Genomic DNA, 16,240 nt, shown 5'->3' with positions numbered 1-16,240 from the left:
CCTGGGAAGAGAATCGAGGCTGGGCATGCCTATTGTAAGCAGGTGATCTAGTCACACTTTTTTGATTGTGCTGGGAGTCAGCAATAGAGATTCAGGGAGGTGGATGATGCAACAGTCAGCTCCTGGATTAGATGCATGCCAAATGGTGCCACCTCAAACGAGGAGTGGGGAATTGCAGAGAGTAACTCATGGTGAGTCATCTCCACCTGCATTTGCTGGGAGTAAACAGCAGAGATTAAGGGGGGCATCTTCTGAAGTCTATCAAAAGGCAGATTTCATTGATTAACACCTGAGGAAAGAACTGGAAAGGGCTGGGACTCCATGTTGGGAGCTTGTGGGAGAGTCATGCTTGTCTGATTTTGATCGGAGGAATCAGCAGAGATTCTGGGTTGGTGGTTGGCACACAAGTCAGTGTCTATCTCTTAAAGTGAGTGCAAGAGATGCATGCCCTTGGTTGACACCTTAGAGGAGGAGTGTGAGAATCTGGGTATTTTTGTGGGCAGTTTATGGGAGATTCATGCTTACCTTAGGAGACATACATTTGACACACTTGGAACAACTTGTCAACAACCAAATGAGCCATAGGCGGGAGGGAATATCCTGGTCATGGTCGTTTCACTTTGTCAGTAGCACATGCTGTGTGCACTGGAATGTTCCATACCCCAACATCTCAAGTCACCAGCCTAATTGTAAAATAATGCATAGGTATTGTACTACAACAATGATCATCAACCAAGACAGACAGAAGAGTTCCCTTTACTATCTCTGAAGCAGAAGGGGGGGTATGAAGAACCTATGTACAGAACATTAGGGAAGAACAACACTCAGAACACTTTATAGAGTTAGGGGATTTAGAATCCCAGGTCCCTTTCCTCTCCACCCCCACCCAAAGATAGGTCAGACATTAATGAGGACGCCCAAGTTTATGAACCATTAGTGTACTGGTGGGAATGGCAATTGATGCTGGAAAACAGTAATGCTGAGTAGGAAGAGGATAATGACAACATAGAGACAGAATCTGTTGTTTTAGGAGACAGCGTCACTCTGTCTACAGTCTGTGTAATTGACAACCCACTTTTCACGGATCAAAAAGCACATCACATAATTTTCTGGCACCCGAACGACCACCAGAACTCTCACACCACATGAGCACAGCATGTGTGCTGCTCACTGTGAACTCTAAAATGTTGCAGTAATTTACCAGGAATAAGGTGCAACCACATCTGGCCACTTGCACACTGTGCTGGAAAACAGTGTGACGAGGGAAAGCAGGGAACAGCTTGGGATCCGCATGCATGTGATCTCCTTTGCTGCGATACCATGCAACAACATGGGAAGGAAACAAAAGATCTGGTCATCCCAGACCATACAATCACAGAAGCAGTGCTTGGAAGGGGGAAAACAAGATTTAGCCCTTGCACCCAAGTGGTGCTGAGCTGTGATCCTCCATTCCATCTGGGCAGAGATATAGAATCATTTCAGAGCATCCATAAATATCACAAGTCCCATTACAGACAGTGCCTGCTAGATGCTAACCTGGCTGTTATGTTAGCAAACGATCGCTTGGCATATTCTTTTGTAGACAACTGTGCAATAGCACCTGTAGCATTCCAAGTGCCGAACAGGATTACCAAATAAATTATCTCAAGCCCAAATAAATGGGCAGAGTCAAAGAATAGGGTAAAATATGACTTTATCAATTCATTGAACTAGGGAAACCTGGTGAACAAAGAGATTATAGCTCACACACTCTCATCGCATTTCCATTACACAAAAGGCGTTATAGCTCGATGTACATCAGCTATGATGTCATCCTACATGGCAAATAATAAAACCTATCGGTGAAGGGATTGGTTAAGCGACATATCATCGGCTGCCCCTTATCTGGTAGGCACGCCTTAAACACCCTCTAACTATGTAAAATACAGATAATAACATGATGCCAGCAGTGGATAGGCTTCTGTAACAATGTATGGTACACTATTACTTAGACCCTCATGATTGGTTGGCATTCTCTTCCAACCTTGAACATTTGACTCGCTAGCAGCATTTAAGCAACAAAACACAGGTACAGGGGAACAATGTAAGACAACTGCCTTTCTTAGCTTACTATCCTACCATCTCACATCAATTAGGCCCTAAGCCAAGGCTTCTCGTTTGTAGTAGACCTTGCTGGCTATTTTCTACTTAAGAACTTTCAAGGAAGTGAAGGTACATTGCTATCTTCGCCTGGAGCTTTATGAAAAGGCCTTGTAAACTGGTCTTACACCACACATGAAGAGAGCATGATTTGTCCATTCTGTCCTTCTATTTAGCGCAATTTAATTCAATTACATTGGGTGCTATTACTCCTCTCGGCCTCCGGAGACATGGTTGCTCCATCTTGCATGCACTTTCTGCATCTTTAATTGTTCACTACTTGACACTCCTAATTATTCACGCTTTACTTTATCTGAGAGCAATATGTCTTACGTACATGGATTATCCTCTTCAACTCCTTTCATTCCTCACAGTTGCTTCTTGCTGTGGCATCCTTGATCCTAAGCCAAGCAAATACGCTTTGTTCTCGCACAAAACTGTATTCCAGCTCCTGTCAGCCCTGCAGCCATGGGCTCTCTCCTTGAGATTGCTTACTATCATACATGCCAATGTCCATTTTCTCAACATGGCTGCTTTACTCATGTTATATTTTCTGCTTTAGCAGGCATCTACATTGTCTTATCTATCTTGCGTTTCTGCTTATATACATTTACTGCATCTCTTATCGCTTATCTTCTTCATTTATATGGTTTTCTTCATATTTGCATATATGTTTACTTCATTGCTACATTTACATCCTTCATTCTTTGGACATCCATTCATCAGATTCAATGCATCTATGTATCTTCTTTCTTTGTAAAGTCCCTTCTCTTCTGTACAACTTTACTTATAGTTCTTCTATGTCCAGTAGTGTCTGTAGACTCATGTCTACCATCTCAGTTCGAGAGTACATTTGGTACTGTTGTCTGAGCGCATAACGTCTCTCCGCACTCCAGGTCATATGGCAACACTCCCCAGTCGGTTGACAGAACACCCAATGTCTCACATAGTGCTGATGATCCTTGCGTTAACAAAACATTGTTCCAGGGGGTGCCAGGGTATTCCTTTCAGTTGCAGCATTTATATCTATCATTTTCTTAATCCCAATAGCTTTCTTTGCTGTCTTTTTGCATTGTCCTATGAATATTCGTATAAAACAGAATCCCAGCAATACTAAAACTAGCATTGCTTCCAATAATTTGATGACATTTGCCATCCAGGTTGGAACCCATGAGACTAGAGATGAAAAACAATCTTCATCCTCGGTCTCATCTACTTCTTCCACCATCTTTGTATGCTGAGTTGACAGCATAATTATTGCTTCTGTCAAGGTTTCAGTTTCTCCATCATGGGCAGCTGTGTATGTTCAGCAAGACGGCCCGATCTTGGCGGACAAGCCTGCTTTCACTGCTGTAATTAAGTCCAGGACATACCTGTTCCGGAGTGTCATGAGTCTAATGGCCCTCAATTATTCTCTCATCGCATTAAATCCTTTTATGGTTATGTTCATTTTTTGTAGCAATTCCCACCTGGTGATTTGCAACCACTTTCCGTTCATTGCAGCTTGAATTCCTGGCATGAATATAGCTGTACATATCACTGCCATTCTACTGAACAATGTGTGCTCATCCGGAATGTCGTGATAAGCTTCTATGGTTTCTGGAGAAAAAAAGTTTTATCTCTTCTGTCGGATGAGGTTGAGCGACCTCTTCTTCCTTTGAAGTGCTTCCATTTTCGGAAAATTGTCGATATGGAGATCACTTTGGGGAATCACCAAAGCAGGAACATGCATTATCACCATAGAACATATTCCTCCCCAATATTTAGGCAACTTCATATCCGTTTAGGATCCAAGGGCTCCATAGTGGTCTTTCAGCATAGCAGTTCCTCCATTCATTCCTGGCACATCAATTATTTGTTTGCATCTTTTATTTTCTCCAACTTTGGTCAACTACTGTTTCTGAAACACAGTGTCTCATTCTTTATTCTTAGTATGGACACAGGTCCTGCTTCATTTTCAACCTATGTTAATAATTTTGAATACTTGGGCCATTCCTTATGGCATTCATCATTCACTATTTACATCTGTACTGGTACTGTCATTAATAAGTATGACTGCATCCTAACATTCCTTCTTCCCATCTGTACTGGTGGCTACTTGTACATATACCAATTGCTGAGGCCCTCCCAGCATCCTGGCAAACCTGGTTGTTCCCATGAGTCTGCACAATCCAGTCTCTTTTTTTCAACAATCCTCATCTGTCCTCCGGTCATACGACTGAATGAGTACAGAATGATTCTGCGTTTTCAACTCAGTTCTGTTATCATTTTCTTCGTTTTTTTGTAAGCATCTTTACATGGGAACGCTTTCTTTGACTTGCATCATAGGGCTGCCAATTTTCATTCTAATTGTCCTCTTGTTATACTTTCTGCTAAATGACTGAGGCATTTTGCATCATGTTTAGGTATTTCTCTTGCTATACATTTTTTTGGCTGTGCTCCTGGCATAAGGGATGCGAGAATACTCATAGCAGCTCTCATCTGACGTTCTATTCCACACTTCCTTCATGTGCTAATACCACATGTTATTCTTTAAATGTGCTGAGTATTCAAGATGTGTATTTATATCCTCATGATCTTCTTCAGCATCCCTCTTAAATCGACTATTTTGTCTGGAAATATCATGAAAAATATCACTTGTGATTTTGTAAGGATAGAAATAGATGTCTAATTGCTAAACACTTCATCTATATTGTAAAACATCATTTGGCAAAATGCTATAAGAATAAGGAAATAAAAACTGCACCTTGTACAAAACGAAGCCACAAGAAAGATTGCAAACAAATGTGTACGTCTCACTGCATTTTGTGTTTCAATAGGTCTTCTTACAAGCAATGTGTCTTTCACAAACTGGAACATTTCCATTCTCTTTTATCAATCTGTAATTCCTGTTACCTTTTTATAATGATCACACTTTTTTATAACAGAAATTCTAATAATATTGCAATGATGAACCTTTGAATAATATGGACTGTGTTAGGATTTCCAAAAAAGGTGATAATGTCAATGTTTTTTTCTCACTAGAGCTGGATAAGATTGAAGTATGTAAGTGAAAACAGCATACAAAAATGTATGTAACATTATAGGCAACATAAAGGGGGTAATTCATGGAATAAATGTACGCCGAGATCAGTGGCGCAAGCAGGCACAAGCGTGAAAACCCAGCGCAGATGTGTGAATCACACGCATGCGATTCGTGGAAGGACCTGCGTGTGTAATTTCCGGGATGTGCGCCAAATCCGCGCGTGGCGCACACCGGCGTACGTGCATTTCCACATCCCGAACGCTGTGCAAAAGCGCACAACGTCAGCGCACACATCAAAAAGGGGGCGGAACAAGGGGCGGAACATGAGGAATGGGGAACAACGTGTGGAAATTAGGGCGTAACAGGGGAAGTACCACTGGGAAGTACACGGAACGCCCACACGCACGCAAACTACACGTATTCATGGAATCGAATAGGGAAAACCTGCACACATCGAAACACTTGCACACGCACAATTACGTCCGCCACATGAAAGCAGGCGGAAGCACCCTCATGCAGCATAAAAGTGCGCCGAAACAACAAACAAGCATATACAGCTACGTTGAATGTCCCGTTCCTCTCAGCAGTGATCGTGGGACACTGCAGGAGGAGGAGAATCGTCAGGCCCCGCATTTTTTCCCCAGAACAAGCCTTTTTGGGATGCCTGATGACCAGGTCGATGGTAGGTATAGGTTTCCACCTCATATCATCCTAGAGCTGGTCAGGGAGTGGGAGGATGACCTCACATCGCCCACCCTGTGCTCCCAAGCATTGAGCCCCTTGGAGAAGGTGCTCAATGCACTGCATTTTTTGGCCACTGGGTCATTTCAGCGGACAACTGCCATAGTGGGGGGTCTCACAGGCTATGCAGTCACGCTGCCTACACCAGGTGTTAGCAATCATCACTGCGTGCCCCTCAGTCCGCAGGCACATATATATGTCCAGAACACCCGCAGAAAGGCAGGCCGTGGTCCTGGACTTCCACCCCACGACCACCACTGGTGCCTGGTTGGTCATGTGAACTGACCACCGTGTCTGGTATGACATCTTCATCCTCCGCCGCCACAGCATCATCACCTGCAACATAAAAAGAAAAACAAGAACACGCACGTCAGTAGCACATACCAGACACATACAGTTCACAACATTGACAGACAAATAATGAAACAGCCATGTCACAGGCAAATCAAACCCCAACATACATCCAGTAGCATTGCAATGCAGGGCCATTCCAAAAGCAGTAAAGGATGTGTGAATGCAACACATGTATTGCATGTTGCACATCACCTGCATCACATACAACTTCTAGAGGGCATACATACAAATCAAAAATGAGAGATGGTAACAAATAGTCGGCACCTAGTATAAGCATGTGTTACCACACAGATAGACACAGCTAGAAATGTAACCGAACACACCATGATACATGTAGCATGCATGTTCATGTGTAGCACTCAACTACAATCAACTATGCACAGTACATGTGTCATAGGAGGCATCTACACTAGTGCATTTCCAAACTGTGATTGGAGGGACATGGTTACATACATGTCAGGTCAACATCACACAGCACCATCATTATTGCACACGTACACAAGTGGCTCAGAGCGCAAACAAGCAAAGGGAGGGGGACAAAGGAGAAAAGGAAATCAAAACAACTATCAAACTGGCACAGTGACATACAGAACACGCTAGTGCATGGAGAAGGGATAAAGGGTTGAAGACCCAGGCAGGGGGAGAAGGGGAACGTGCCAAACAGAACAGACCAAAGAAGGCAAATGAAGTGCAATTATAGAATGTGCATTCAAATAGTGGTAGTGCAGCCAGTAAGCGGCAGAGTGCAAGATGATTTGGACAGGGCAAGAGTGCAGACAAAGAGTGGTGGACTGTATGGGGACAAGTACTTGACCCATTGATATCGGAGGCCTGTAGGCAGTGCAGCAGGGAGGCAGGGTGAGCAGGTACCTGATCCGATGGACAGAGTGTGTGCAGGGGCACAATGCCAACAGAGGAAACTGTTCAGCTGGGTAGAAGAGGGGCTAATGCAGGAGCAAGACGAAAGGTGTTGAGGTGCTACCAGAAGCAGATATATCTCCCCTCAAGATTCAATGTGGCCAGTTGGCAGTTCAATAGCGAGCTCCCAGCGGTACACACAGGTCTGCTCCTACCTCATTCATTAAATTTAACGACTGAGCTTGTGTGGGGTAGAGGATGAAAGGACTCAAGGGGAGAGGAATTGGTGGAGGGATTGTCGAAGGTATTTTCTACCCAGTCCCAAAGAAACCTTATGCACAATGCAGACGGTCTGAAGTAACATCCTTGCATCCTTGCATCCACTAGTAGCCAGTGAAGGGGTCACATAGCTGGAATTATCGGATCCCAGGGCTTGTGTCCAAGGACAAGTCTTGCAATCCTGTACCGGATTAGTGGTGGAGGGTGCAGGCCGGTAGATTATTGAATGAGATTGTCACAGTACCCCAACCTTGAATGCACCAGAGACAGACTGTGAACATGTAGGAGAATGTTAGGGAGGCCACAGTACCCTTGAGGTGGTGGAGCAATAAGTTAATCGATTCCATGTTGAGTCAATGGTGACCCAGAGGTTCATGGCCTTGCAGGTGGAGGCAGGAGGGGGGCCAAGTGGGGCTGACCAGAGATTAATTGCAAAGGATGGAAACGGTGCATCAATGAGGAGGATGTCAGTAGTACACCAAATGCAAATGGCAATGAGGCTATCTGAAATAAGGGAGAGACAAGAGGTGGCCAAGGGCAGCCAGGAAATGAGTTGGTTGTCATCAGCATAGCAACAGAACGCGTACAAAAAAATGATAATGCAGTAGTTAAGAGCTGCCAGGTGGTCTTTGTGAATTGAGGCTGAAAGTTCAGACCCCTGGTGAACAATACAGGTGGAGAGGGAGATTGAAGATAGGTAAGAGCCAAGTTGTAGCTGGGCGGGTCACACATGCCAAACACACTTGTCATTGAGTTGCACACATCAATACTCACCAGATGATGCATCATAGTCCATCCTCTCTCCCATTCCACAGATTTGTTCTTCCGGGATGAACTCTGAAGCGATCTCCTCATGCTGAGTGAGTTCATCCTCCTCTGATGGTAGCCCACCACCAGTCACCAGAGACATGGAGTAATTGGAGACACACTTTTGCTTAGCACTGCGTTTGAGGTCATTCCAGTGCTTGTAGCAGTCCTGAGCTGTGCACACCTGGAATCCCATGGATGTCACACCATCCGCAACCTGCTGCCAGTGGACCCAACGCTGGTGATGTGTTGTATGGCACTGTGGGCCCACAAGCATATCACGTTGGTGTTCCGAGACGTAGCCCACAAGGAAGTCCAGTTCCTGATTGCAGAAAGGCTTCTTCCTTGACGTGCCAGAGGCCGGAGCCGTTTTTGGGGTCCCAGACTCTTGTGCAGGCGCACGCTTCATCCTTTTGGACGGTGGTACTGACCATGAGGGGGCAATGTGGCCCTGATCAGTGGGGGCAGTGGCGCTGGTGGACTGGACCAAAGCAGTGGGTGTTGGTATGAGGACAGAAGGTCTTGCTTGGGTCTCAGTTACTGCCGGGGTAGTGTTGGCTGCATCTTCACATGCAGTTACCACCAGCCGGCTGCATGGGGCAGCAGATGTCAGTACTGCCCCAGATATGTGTGCCACAGTCACAGCCACAGTGGACACACATGAGCCCACCTTCCAGACAGGATGGACATCGTCCTGGAGTCCTCCTCACACAATGAAACATGCGCTGCCTGACCCAGAGCCCGAGTGGAGGTGTCCACTGCTGCACCTGCAGCTACCACCACCGGTGGGCCTGTGACAGCAGATGTAAATTGCTTTTGGGTGATGTGAGCGCCAGTTTGTGATGCAACAGCTGCATCACCAGGAACCACAGGGGGTAGTGGCATGTCTGCACCAGCACATGGCTGTGCATCCCGTCCCAGAGGGGCACCCCTGCCTTTTCCACCCCTGTAGCCAACCTGGCCACCCTGGACTCCCCGTACTCCCTGGTCTCAATGCCCATGTGACCGACCACGTCCAGCCCTTGGGGGTGGCCAGCTTTGCGACCCTTAGCCTTTGGTAGCCTCTCAACCATTGCACCGATGGAAAATGGGCTATGGGAGGTTCACTCAACAATTGTCCTGGAGAAATTGGCTAGAAGGGGGCAGGGTACTTGATGGTAAAGGTACCCAAGTGCCCCTGCAAGGCTGTCTGTGACCCCTGGGGAGAAATGACGGGTCACGCAACGCTTAGGTACCCGCCGAAAAAAAAATGAAAAAAAATCAAAGAAGAATAAAAAAAAAATTGTGCATGCAACCCCGGTAGCCCTCGTGCGTGAATATTACCTCCAGCAGTACAGTGTAGCACTCAGGAACACAAAAAACACATATGCATGGAACACGCGGGCTACAATGACCTCTAAACGGTGCGCATGCACAAGGGGAACCATAGTGGGAAAAAAACATATGCGACTCATCACCTGCCTTGCGTGTAAAAAAAAAAAAACACACGCTCTTGTGCGCGTAGGCAACACCCCACCAAAAGAAAAGGTACGGACTTCAGACGCTGTGAAGTAATCGCGTGTGATTCCAGCAGAGTAAAGACACACGTCGGTCTCCACGAACTGCACATACAGTGTTTTGCTGGCCCGCGCTCACCTTTAACCCGTGCAGAGAACAACACCTGTGCACGTAACATCACATACACGCTTACGCACTTGGGCCCTTTACTTGAATTACGCGCATTCACATGCGGACGTGCTGGTTTTTCACATGCTGAACCACTATGCACCCGTCACAAGGGAAACACCCGCGCCCGTAACGTCACAGACGCGCTTACGCGCTAAGGGCCTTTCCTTGAAATACATGCTGACATGCAGTTTTTTCACGTGCCAAATCACTCCGTATCAAGCTGGCCACGCGACAACACACGGAAGACCACGCTCCTGCCCTGAAGGCCATTTTCCTGCCCCCCAGAGCCCCAAGCGCGCTACCACCTGCCATCTGCTGCTGCCTGCCTGCTGGCCACGTGCCCTGCTGTTTGATGCCTGCACGTCAGCCATCTGCAGGGGTCCAGTTGCTGTGACCACCCCTGCTGGAACAGAAGACTCCTGACTGGGATTCCATCCCTCCACAGCCCAGCCCCAGGACCCAGTTGCCCACCCACACCTTGCCATGCCAGACACAACACCATCTGGTACCAGTGGCAACCCCCTAGCAGAGAGGCAGAGGGCTACCAGCATCAGTGCCAATGAAGTTGGTATCCTGGTGGAGCGAGTCCTGGGGCAATATGATGCCCTCTTTGGAAGTTCACGCGCCGACAATGAAGGACAGAAGAGGATCTTGATGGACATTGTGGCTGCCATCAACGTGGAGGGGGTGGCAGCCCTGCGACATTCAACACATCCGGAAGCGCTGGGAGGACTTCAGGTCCAGGACCCGCAACAAGGCCCGGCACCACTTGAAGGCAGTGGATGCTGAGGGGTGCCGGGTCCACCTAACCAACAACCAGATGAGGGTCCTGGAACGTATACGTCCAGTGCGCCAACTCCAGGTCCTTGAGAAGCAGACCCATCCGGAGTCGAGCGGTAAGTGTACATGCGTACTGATTGGACGCTGTGCATGTTGAGGTGTGCCAGGAGTGTGCAGGTTGCACATATGTCTTTTTAGGCCCATGTATGGATGTGTATGTACAGGGACATGAGCCTGCCGCATGTGAGTCCTGTCATGTGTGATACACATCAATGGTGTATGTGTTGAAATGCATGCTGGCCGAATGCATGTGTGGGTGCACACATGTTTAAATTTCTGTGTATGTACTGTGGCATGGTTGTGGTGTCAAACATGTATGCTGGTTCCACCTGCATGTATCTGCACTATGTACATGTGCATGTGTCTGTATTTGACAAGTGTGCAACTGTGATACACCATGGATGCATGTGACACTGACAAGTTGGAGGCTGATTGGCAGATGTGACATGGATGGCGATGATATCACTGCGACAGGTGGTGGAGATGTACAGATGCATGTATGTCTGGTGGCGTGTGTGCATGTGTTCTGCACTCCCCATGTTGCATGTGACGTCAGGCTAACCTTCGGCTGCTCATGCTGTTGTATGTGTATGGATGGTGCTGCCTGGTGCAACATTCCAGTTGATTTGCTCATGTGTGTGAGTTGAAATGATGTGTTGTGGAGTGTGATGCCATGTGTGAAGTTTGACACTGCCACTCATGTGCAATTGTCATGTGTGACCATTGTACAGTGCCCTGATGCCTGTGTTCTACCTCTCCCTGTCTGCAGCATCAACTGATGAAGAGGGCGGAGACGGTGCTGTGGAGCAAAGCGGCAGGGATTGCACCACCAGCCGGAGACGCAAGGCCCGACTCCCCTCCCATGTTGTCATCTTGTCGGGGAGTGAGGAGTCTGGTGCCGTGTCCGTGGCCGCAGCTGCCAAGGGTAGGTCCAAGAGGTGGAGGTCAGAGGTGGACTCCTCGGCAGCAGAAGGGGCAGCTGAGACCCAACAGGGTCCGATGAAGGAAGATGGCACGGAGTCATCCAGGTTGGTGGGGGATTTGGTTGAGGAGGAGGCCGTGGAAGGGACACACACAGGGTCTGGAGTGGGGCATTCCACTGGTGCTAGTGGTGCAGTCCAGGGGCAGGGACAGGAGGCAGCACAGGCCGCCGCAGAGGTGCCTGTCTGTAATCCTGTCCCCGATCCTGTGACTGCATCATCCCACACCAGCAGGGATGCCTTCGTCCAGACCCTTTTCAGGGAGGGGATGAGCGCACAACAACTGGCCTTCCTCTCCCTGCAGACATGGCAATCCGGGACCGTGTTGAGGCTGTCCTGGCTGGGATGGCATTGCGTCAACGGGGCATCCGAGATGACCTGCAGGGTTTTCGTCGATTTACTAGGACGGGTCACCAGTGCTGGATTCCTCCGTGTGCTGGACCTTGTACGGACCCCCTCCTCAACTGGACCCCCTACGCACCAGTTGTCCTCCGTGCCATCTTCCGGACCAAGTATCACCTGGGTACCCTTTGGAGCTGCCTATGACCTGGCGGCCAGGCTGGTGGAGGACCCATCCCTTGTTCTTGAACGCATTCAACACCCCAGGAGGGGGGTGATATAAATCTGTTGCTTCGCCAAAAAGAAATTGAATGGATTGACAGGCTTGATTCTCTTGAACCCAGAGGCATGAACAACGGGTTTGATCTATCGTGTTACATTTGAATGTTTAATGACCTTTCCTCGCTTGGTTTCCTCTCTGTTTCTTTACCTTTTTTTTTTCAACATGAAGTGTGCAACAATACTCTTTTTTGACCTATGTAATCGTGTTTTATCAGTTAAGGTGTGTGTATCCTCAATGTATATCAGAATTTTTGTTATAATGATTGTTTCGGTCTTTCTCAGTGTCCTTGAGACACATCCACCTTGAGCATCGATGGAAACACCAGCGGCATCCCTACCACACAAACACTTTAGTTCACGCCTGTGGTTTACAGATGTTTTTTTTTTGGGATAATCTGCGGCATAGCCTATTTTTCATGTGCAACCTATTTTTTTCTATAGTCATCTGACATATAAATGTAGTCTGCTTGTTGTTTTGAAGCTATTGAGTACACATTATGGCCATTGGGCATATACATTCTGTTTTTTTTGTTGCTCTAAATCTACCGAATCTAAATCAGACATACAAATTTGGTTCACGTATTGTCTGACAATTTCGAGTCCCTTCTTTTCTCTTTTTTCAACCTCCAGATAGTTTTTGTTATTTTTCGGACTTGTGCATTTACCGTGATTTTGGTTAATGTCTTACTCACCGACTTGCAACTTACCATTACTGTATGTGTTTCTTGGCAGTTTTTGTCGTGTTGTATTGTTTCCTTGGTTTTTACCGCTGTTGGTGTAGGATCTTTTGGACTTTGTTCCATTTGATGTTAAGGAGTATTTAGGAGCGCTGTCTCTGGTGAAGTATTTTTTCATCACGCTCGCTTACCATTTATCTCTGGTTTTCACAACATTATATTTTACTATTACGGGACTACGCAACATTATGAGCAGCACAACATCTCTCTGTTGATTTGGCAACGACTTTTCCGTATCACGTGATCGAACTACAATCACGTGATACCGGCAGTGAATATTTTAATGCAATGCGGGACGGGAAGCTGTGATGGCAGCCGCTTTTCTGTTACCGCATTGCATTCAATACTATCTGTAATTCAGGTAAGATCTTTTTTCGGTAGATGTCGGCTTTCGCCGGCACCACTCCGTGTCGCCGTTGTGCTTTCTTAGCATACACACTTATGTTTTATTATGCTTGTGTTGTGGCTCATAGCCCTTCCTGGCTTTTGTGTTTTTACATTTCAGACTTGACTCTGCATTCTTGACGTTTGTTGACGACCAGGTTTCCAGATGGGATTCCGGTGCCCTAGTGGTGTCGCCTATAAACCATAAGTTTCTATGGGGGTTCGTTGTTCTGTGGCTGGCTGCTAAATTTGGAGACAATATTTCTTGTCTTAGTTAGAAGGTCAGTGCGGTTATGCACGTTAATATTGTTGCCGCTGGTTGGCCATGTTTGCTCAGGTGGACTCTTGTTTAATTATTTATTTACATTATACAATTGTTTTTTCCCTCTGTTTTGTTCACAGAAATTGAAGAAAATCAATTCACATTTACACCTGAAGAAGGGGCAGGATCCCCGAAACGCGTAGTGTTTTGATATGATTGTATTTAAATTAGACTTATATCTAATTGAGGACAGTTACTCCTGCCATGTACAGAGGTGTCTTTTGAATCTGTGATTACCACACATTTTTTCCTTTGAGGGACACTCTATGTATGGTTTATTCTACATTTTTGCATTTATTTATCAAATACATGCTTGGTTACCTATGAATTATGTAATAATATGTACCAAATGTATTAGCCTTATTTTTGAATAGGCATGGTGACTTTCAGTTGTGTCTTAACAGCTTGATTTATCTATTGTTAACATTTTCTAAAAATTGTGATTGTTACAAGTGCTTTTATAAAAAAATATTTTTTTGCAATACCTTTCACTTATTCTTTTGTGCAGTATTGGAAGGGACTTAGGTCCCCATTGGAGTGACCAGGTGTATACCTCAGTAGGTTAGTAGTAGTGTTGGAGGACCCATCCCTGCCACAGTCAGGAGTCAGAGGTCCAGCAGGGGTGGCCACCCCAACAACTGGACCCCAGCAGGAGGAGGACATGCAGGCATCAAGAGGCAGGGCACATGCACGGTAGCAGCAGGCTCAAGGTGGGAGTGATGATGGCTCAGTGCCATCGACATCAGAGGGGCAGGCATCGGCCGGAGGGCAGGAGGACCCTGGATTGGGAGTATCTCCCATGTGGCAGCAGTTGGGCCAGCAAATAGATGCGGAGCGGCGGCAGGTGGAAGAGGCATGTCTCACTATGGTCAGGGCGGATAACTCCATGTGCAGGTCACTGAGGTGTGCTGAGTGCCTCGAGGCAATTCGCAGGGAGTTGGAGGTGGAAATGGCTTTATCCCTGCAAAACCTCAGGCCATGGAGCAGGCCCACCTCCAGGACGTAGAACAGGAGTTTGATGATGCCCTGGTGCAGTTCGCTTAGGGAGCACTACACAAGATTAGGAATACAGGTGAGAACAATAAATCCCCTTTGGTATCAGTCCGTAACACAAAGATTTAGTTGGTAGCTGTGGCCGAGCAGTCAGACTTATCTCAAGAAGGAGATGAGCAGTATTCAGGGTTTACACAATAGGCCTACAGTTCTATGGCACAAGGAAACACTGACCAAAGCTTTGTATTAAAAAGTAGATATATATTTATGTTATACGCTTCTAGTTAAACACATATATCACAGTTCCGTAAAGCAAGTTAAATAAGTCAGAGGAAAAATATACACACTCCCTAGTTAAATTGTAGACCAAGTGAACCAGAGTGAAAACTGAGCAAAATGGCACAGTGAAAACTACACACAAGGGATGCTCTAGCAATTTCTCACAAGGGAGGGAAAGTACAAGTTATATAGAAATAGCTTCTTGCACACCCTAGCAACACTTCCCATAAGTTTGTGTACCAAATTAAGCGAGACAGTGCATCAGTATAGACAATACATAAATGAAAACTGAGCAAAATGGTATTTCACAAGGTTTAGCAGGGGGAAGAAAAGGATGGTTATATGAAATAGGTGCATCAACACAGTTCTAGTTGAGAATCAATCTAAAGAAGGCAGGTCTAAAAAATGTATCCAGAGTCAGTAGGCCTGTACCAGTGTCAGTGGTACAGGGCAAGGGCCTAGCATTATGTTCTTGTAGCTGCAGTCAAGTCTTTGGTTAACGATTTTGTAAAGGTGGATGCAGAAGTTGAAAGACAATGTAAGAGAGTGGGGGGGGCCAAACCAACAGGTAGGTAAGGATTTATAACACCTTTAGTGCTACTGCGAAGAAAGGGCGGCCTGGCGGAACAATGTACCTTTAAAATGAAGAAGTGGCTCCTGCGGTGGCGGTTGTTCCTGGTAGTTCCTGCAGTTCGGGTAATCCAGCAGAGGAAGAGAGGCTCTCATCGTGGAGGAAGGTTCGAGTTACTCCACTACCCAGGGATGAAAACAGCCGCGGTGCTGCCCGACGAATAAAAGGTACGCTCCTTTAAATCGCAGACCAGGTGGACTGGTGCCTGGCTATCCGGCCTCCGAGTACAGAGTACGGGAGATTTGACCAAGGCAGGTCCGGGAAGGCGATTGGCAAACTGGTGGGCCCCACCAGCTCAAGGGAAGAAAGCTCTTGCAGGTGAAGATCTTCTCTCGTTGTGTGGAGAAAAGTTGTGAGACGCTGCAGCAGGGCTTCACCAGTGGTTCAGTCGTTGCAAATGTCTTTGGCTTCTCTCCTCTTCGGCTTCTTAGTTCCAGGGGCGACATCTTGTCTTCCAGTCCTCAGGACCCTGCTTTTATGCAAAAAGATCCCCATTCATACAGCCCAGCTGTCACTCACACAGTGGAGTGGTTATCTTGGCGGGAGACCCTCCAGCCTATCAGGATAGAGTGCGACATGGGT

The sequence above is a fragment of the Ambystoma mexicanum genome, chromosome 2p (assembly GCF_040938575.1).
Source record: "Ambystoma mexicanum isolate Mex_15411 chromosome 2p, UKY_AmexF1_1, whole genome shotgun sequence".
Classification (NCBI taxonomy): domain Eukaryota; kingdom Metazoa; phylum Chordata; class Amphibia; order Caudata; family Ambystomatidae; genus Ambystoma; species Ambystoma mexicanum.
This window is presented reverse-complemented; position numbering follows the sequence as displayed.